Raw genomic sequence first — 7318 nt, 5'->3', positions numbered from 1 at the left:
GCAGACCTTCAATAATCAGAACTACATTTTACATGTCCTGCTAAACAGAGGGGTAAATAGACAGAAAAAAAGACTTCAGATTGACAGAAAAAAGATTGCTTTCTACAACAGAGATCTCTGTTGTCTTTGCTCACTCTACCTGTCTCAAAGCAGACAGAGTTCTAGCTGAGTCACACAGTTGTGGCAGATAAAGCAAAATAAGTTTTCTGGCTCTTTCATGTCCAAGAGAGCAGAGTGCACACACCAGGCTGCCCATTCTTTTAACATTTAGATGAACACAAAAGAGAGCTCTTCTGCCCTCTCGTGTTTTTATGTCTCTGTGATCACCCATTTCTCTTCTTCTTTCTCTGCTCTGTCAGTTTATCTCTGCTTCTGTTTGTCACACTTGTACAGACGAACTGAAACACCAATAAATTTAACAGCAGACTTTATATCAACACTCTATGAGCCTGTTATGAGCTAAATCACTTGACAAGCTAAACTGGCTTTTGGCCTCCAGCTCTGTGAATGTATCTAAGTTAATTATAAGCCATTTCCTGTATACAGGAGCAAAGAAAACAGTTGGTTGTTGATTAACCAGTTTGGGCGGTGTATTCATGCATGCATTATGTGAATGTTAATTTTGAAATAATAATTATAAATACAGAAGAAAATGTAATTTAATGACATTCTTGAATTCTTTTGACATGTGCTTTTTCAAATGTTCTCAAAAACTAGGCATTCTGATATTTTAGAGCTTGGACTGGACATTTTAGCATCTCTTCCACTAGAGGTCACTGTTAACCAATGTTGTACAGTTGCTTTAGTTTAAGAGGAACAGTTTTTAAATGTCTCAAATTATGAAGTACATAATAGTCACTGTTTCACAAAGTGTCTTTTGCTTGCTCTTTCAGCCCCTGAAAGAGCAAGCCTCATCTAAGTTAACAACCAGTGTTTACTACATGATCACAGTAACAGAAATTACAGATGATGCTGGAGTCAGGATTCTTTGTGGATATGAATGATTTTTCTAGCACTGAAAAATCCATAAGTGATTAAACTGAAATTGTGCTGTCCTTTCGGCAGTAAGCTGTATTAAGCCTTGAGGGCAGAGCCCCTTGGTTTCTGTCCTACAAATGCATGAAAACCTTTGGCCAAAGACCCCTCAATCCAGCAACACATTGGGATGTTTAATGGAGGTATTTATTTTACTGCTGTTTTATGAATTTTGGATTATAAATTTTTTTATGATGTTCGTATTGGTCAACAACTTACTAACCATCTCTGAATTGATTTATCAACTGAAGGTATCAGCAACTGATGGACACTATATTGCTCCACTCCGTATGCCAACTAGTGGCCTGTGGCAAGAGTGTTCATGTTCATCAGTGTTCACCTTTACACGGATCAGTCGTCCTGGTCCCTTTGCAGAAAAACAGCCCCAAAGCATGATGTTTTCACCCCCGTGCTTCACAGTAGGTATGGTGTTCCTTGGCTGCAACGCAGCATTCTTTCTCCTCCAAACATGACAGGTTGAGTTTTTACCTAAAAGTTTTATTTTGGTTTCATCTGACCATCTGACATTTTCCCAATCCTTTTCTGGATCATCGAAATGCCCTCTAGCAAACATCAGACGGGCCTGGACATGTACTGGCTTAAGCAGGGGGACACATTTGGCACTGCAGAATTTGAGTCCCTGGTGGTGTAGTGTGTTACTGATGGTAGCCTTTGTTACTTTGGTCCCAGCTCTCTGCAGGTTATTAACTAGGTCCCCCTGAGCAGTTCTGGGATTTTTGCTCACCATTCTCGTGATCATTTTGACCCCACGAGGTGAGATCTTGTGTGGAGCCCCAGATCAAGGAAGATTTCAGGTAATTAGTGGAGGACAGAGGAGCCTCTTGAAGAAGAAGTTACAGGTCAGTGAGACCCAGAAATCTTGCTTGTTTGTAGGTGACCAGTATGCTGTTACCTACAAACAAGCAACCGACTCTATATCTTATCTAAATGGAATGTATCATATAAAAAATATTCCCTAACTGCTGATGTATTTTGCTTTCGTCAGTTATTAATATTTTGACTAATAATTCATAATGTTATTAAATGATCAAAATTAATAATTTCATTAAACATCTTTAATGTTTAATGACACTAAATCACTACACAAGGCTTTTCAGAACCTTTTTTTTATATAATAAAGAAATTGAATTTTCAGAGTTTACAGTTTAGAGTTCACAATTCTGTCTTCACACACAACTAAGATAAGATTTCAAATTTAAGATGGACAGCCAACCCGCACTCAAAATGACTTTAGTGTATAATGAATGCCGCCTGAATGGGAAATAGGCTCTATGCACGTCACACTTCTGCATTTTGGTTGAGGATGCAATCTTATTTCCGCTCGGCGGTCAAAGTAAGCGCAAACAACAGCAGCTATTTATGGCGGAGTTTGAGAAGAAATTTACATGTTGCCTTTTAGAGTTGCCAAACATTAATGATGTGCGTCGGATTGTCGGATCGGCTAGCAAGACGCCCTCGTATAAACTTGAAAAATGTTTCAAGTTTTATGTGTCATCATATCTGTGATTTTGAAGGTACGTTGCTAACGCCTTGCTAGTGTAATCTATTGGTTGTAGGACCGTGATTACTATTTGTATGTTTTGGTTCCTACGCACCCCTTGTTTTCAGGGAGAAGAGAAAGAGAGGGACTGGAAGGGATTGGAAGTTAGCGACACGAGGCTGGTTGGGTACTGCTGTTCTGCTGTGTTGGCTTTAATAAAGATATGTATAAAACACCTCCAATGTAGCCCGCTTTAATCCACAGCCTTCTGAGACTGGAGTCCACGCTACCCACGTGAAGAAAGAAGGGTTACACTAGCTAGCTTGAAGTACCTGTGGCTGTGGACAGTCAACCCTCACTCAAAATGACTTCAGTCTATAGTGAATGCTGCCTGAATTGGGGAATTCTGTGACTAAGTCATCAAAGTTGGCACGACTGAATTTCAAGTCCACAAACTAATCCTTCCCAACTGTTCGCCATACTTCCGGTAAGTTGATATTTTTTAACTAAGTTAAAGTAACTAATTTAAATAAGTGGCTTTAGCACAGGGCCGGACCTAGGCTAGCAGGTGCTCTAGGCAAAACAGGAGTTTTGCTCCTCGTGGCCAAATGCTTACCAAAACTGAAGCTACATAACTCAGTTGCACACATTTTGTAACTAATGTACAAATTCTTGTCTCTTTATTAACAAACAAAACAAAGTCACACTGACACACTCTAAACGAGCTAGAAGCCGGAGAAAAACATGGGTCAGTGCCTGCAGAAAGCTAAGTAAAGGAAAGCGAACAAAGTGTCAGCCATTTGTGGAGTGCGTGTGTGGCCTGCCGTTCATTATTACTTGCCATTGAGTGCATGCTCTCTTTCTCCCACAGCAGCTGTTTAAGGAGGAAACTGTGGGAGCTACAGGGCCGGAACAAGAGACCGAGTGGACTGGGGACCCTGCCCGTGGAACTGGTTCTACGCTACTGACCACTAAGAACTTGGACTATTTTTGCTTTTAGTGTTTTTGTGCTACCTTGTTTTTGCTAGTTTGTATTACTTTTTATTTACTTTTTATTATTTTATTACTCTATGGCTTTTTAGTTATTAATAAATTGTTTTACCATTTACAGCAAGTTGTGGTTCTTAACAGTGGACTCAATTAGTAAAGTGCTGGTAACCAACGAACCTCACATTGTGGCGTGACAAATGTAGAAAAGAAAATAATATATCGCATGCAATCTTGCATCTGTTGTGACTTCCTTGAAAAACACTGACCCCAAAAAACAGCATTGGTATCTGGAAGGTTACAATAATCTTCCAACTCCATCTGCACTATACAGCCTACCAATATATTATTGAGCACTTTGAAGAGGTTGCATCCCACAGAGTTGTTGCAGCTCTGTGGAAGAGCTCACAGATTTTATATTGTTCTGCCCTCAGATATGTTCTGTCATTGTATTTAGCAATTTAAGATAGGTAAGTAGAGTTGAAAGCCATTTTTGTTCTATCACATTTAGCATGTGTCTTTTTTCAAGCAACATAATAGATTTAATCTGTTTGATAGTTTAACACTGCCGCCTACTGGCTGTTTCCCAAGCATGCAGAGTGAGCAGATGTATGTGTCATTCTCCGTCAGTCCTTGCTGCCAATGCCCTTGGAAAGAGTATAGTCTGTAAGTTTGTCTAATTGTTAGTATGTGTTAGGTTAACATATTGAAGTGACCATCGTAAATTTCTTTTGGTAAATATGGCGTAATGTAATTGATGAAGGCTAACTATTACCCTGTTGTATCGGTTAGTATGCTGTATGTTAGCATTTGCTTTCTCCTTGGGGAAATGTTATGTCTTCCGGTTGCTAACATGATTTTGGATTTATGTCTTACATGCTCTTTACATTTGATGCCTCTCTTTATGCACTTGTATAGTGACAGAATGTCCTTTATTCATTTTTTGTATTGCAGTTTTACAAAACTGAAGAAAGTAATGTGGTTCAACAGTAAAAGCTACGAAGAAGGCAGCTCGTCTTCTGAGTGGTTACTGGAACCATGTGTGTTTAGCTCTCTGCATAGGCTGAATAACCACATTTAGCTGAGGGCAGAAGATATACAAACAGATTAACTTATTGTGAGAGAAGAGGTGACTGTATGGAAGGCTGTTTTAAAATGGATCAGACAGTCTCGACACAACCGTCAAAGATACATCGCTGCTCTCTTGTCTAAGGTAAAGTAACTCATGTAAACACATTTTTTTATATTAGTATATTCAGTATTAAGTTGGATATTATTTCACAGATGTACTGTACCAGTCAAAAGTGGACAGGTTTCCCCATTGGATTTAATGGGAAAGTGTGTCCAAACTTTCTGTCAAGTCTGCCAAGTTTAAGTATACTTTGATATCTGAACTTCTCTTTGGCTGTTGTACAGCACTTAACTTTTCATTTTTTGGGTTCATATATCCATTCTGCTGTCATAGACATAAGTCAAACAACTGGACCTCATCTATCATAAACAGTGACAAGTACAGAAACAGGAGAATATGGAGACATTAGTATCGCAGCATATTTCTAGTTGCTCTTGAAAGCACATAATGTGTCCTATTTTGTGAATCCTGGTTTAAGTCTTGGTATTTAATCAAAAACAAAGTATATGTGGCACAGTAAAACCACAACTGAAAATTGTCCCCAGTAAACTAATACTTCACCAGGGAAACAACTGGTTAGAAGAGGCGAGTGTCCCCCAGCTGTTTTTCTTCTTCTTCTTTTTTTTTCTAGTTTTTCAAAGTGTGAGTTTCAGAGTTTCAAACCAAAGCAGCGAGAGAACACTGCCAAGAATCACCCCATCGCAACTTGCAGCAGTGTAGACGAAACTCCGAAAAGCGGATGTTGCAAAGTTCATCCATCCATCCATTGTCTGCCGCTAATCCGGAGTCGAGTCCCGGGGGCAGCTGCCTAAGCAGGGAAACCCAGACTTCCCTTTCCCCGGCCACATTCACCAGCTCATCCGGAGGGATCCCGAGGCCAGCCGAGAGATGTAGTCCGTCCAGCACGTCCTAGGTCTTCCCCAGGGCCTCTTTCCGGTGGGACGTGCCCGGAACACCTCACCAGTGAGGTGTCCAGGAGGCATCCTAACCAGATGCCCGAGCCACCTCATCTGTCTCCTCTCGATGTGGAGGAGCAGCGACTCTACTCTGAGCCCCTCCCGGATCACCGAGCTTCTCACCCTATCTCTAAGGGAGAGCCCGGCCACCCTGTGGAAAAAACTCATTTCGGCCACTTGTACTCGCGATCTTGTTCTTTCGGTCACTACCCACAGCTCATGACCATAGGTGAGGGTAGGAACGTATATCGACCGGTAAATCAGGAGCTTTGCCTTTTGGCTCAGCTCCTTTTTCACCACGACAGACCGATGCAGAGTCCACATCACTGCAGACGCCATACCGATTCGCCTGTCGATCTCCCGCTCCATCCTTCCCTCACTCGTGAACAAGACCCCGAGGTACGTGAACTCCTCCACCCTTTTCCGGCTGAGGACCATGGTCTCGGATTTGGAGGAGCTGATTCTCATCCCAGCTGTTTCACACTCGGCTGCGAATCGCTCCAGTATACTTGAAAACAGCAAAGTTGCAACAAGAGTTTTGAATCTCTGGAAATGTGATGTTTTTATTTTGATTTAATGTTACACGCTTGTCAATGTTACTTTCAGCAGGGCACCACAGGGAATTGAACCCTATCTCATTTCTGAGAGTACCATTACCAGTGCCTTTTGCTTTTTTGCATGATATGACAAGGTAAAACAAACCCTGCACCAAGAACAGCATATTTGTTTTGGAATTTAATTTTGATTTGTATTTTAAAAATATTTTTTTTACTTTGTGATATTTTATTGCTTCTTTTAGTTCATGCTGTTGTTTCATATCCCTTTTAATCCAGATTATATTGCAGTTTGCTTCATTAAGTGCAATAGTCAGTTCTGGTTTTACTCAAACATAAGCAGTGATGTTATGTTTGTGAATGAATGTTTGTCATTAATTTTTTTTATTTTCAATGTTTTCTAATAAGTCTGATTTTTCTTCCATTGTTATATTTAGATGCATCTGGTTCTGCTCTGATTGTCTGATTTTGTATTGTTATTTTACCAGTGCAGCACTTTAGGTACCCCTTGGTATTTGAAAGTGCTATATAAATAAAGATTGATTTGATCTGATTTGTCTGGCAAGTGTTTAGTGGATGAAAGTCATTTTCCATGAAATCTGTTACTTCTGACAATAGGTTTTTGTTTTGAGACTGGAAGTTTGTAACCTTATGCTCAAGTTCTGCTCTCTGCAACTCCAGATCATAAACTCTTGTCTTCAACTTGTCATTTTCTTCCTGTACTTGATCATATAATTTTTTAAGGTGAGCCAACTCAGTAGTCATCTTGTTTTCCCGTTTCAGTGCTCCCTGAGTTTCCTGAAACTTCTGCACTGTTTCTCTGTAATATTCAGTTTCTTTTTCCAGGGTCCTCATTGTGACCGAAGTATAAGCCACAGATTTGCGACTGCTGTTCTGTGCCATTTTTGCCACTTTGTTTTATTTTATTTCATTTATTTATTTATTTATTTGTCTAGAACAACCTGCTATTTTAAGTAGCACCAACACAACAGCCCCTATCACAGGCATGTTAGCATCAGCAAAGAATGTACAGTCAGTTCTAGAACACTGACATCAAAGAAAATTCTAGATTTGTTTTTCATTCTAATTTGTGGACACCTTGTTTTGTGATAGGCTTGTATCTTCAAAATGACTTCTACACCTGTAAAATACT

This window comes from Melanotaenia boesemani, chromosome 17 (genome assembly GCF_017639745.1).
Source record: "Melanotaenia boesemani isolate fMelBoe1 chromosome 17, fMelBoe1.pri, whole genome shotgun sequence".
Taxonomy (NCBI): Eukaryota; Metazoa; Chordata; class Actinopteri; order Atheriniformes; family Melanotaeniidae; genus Melanotaenia; species Melanotaenia boesemani.
Note: the sequence above shows the minus strand (reverse complement) of the source record.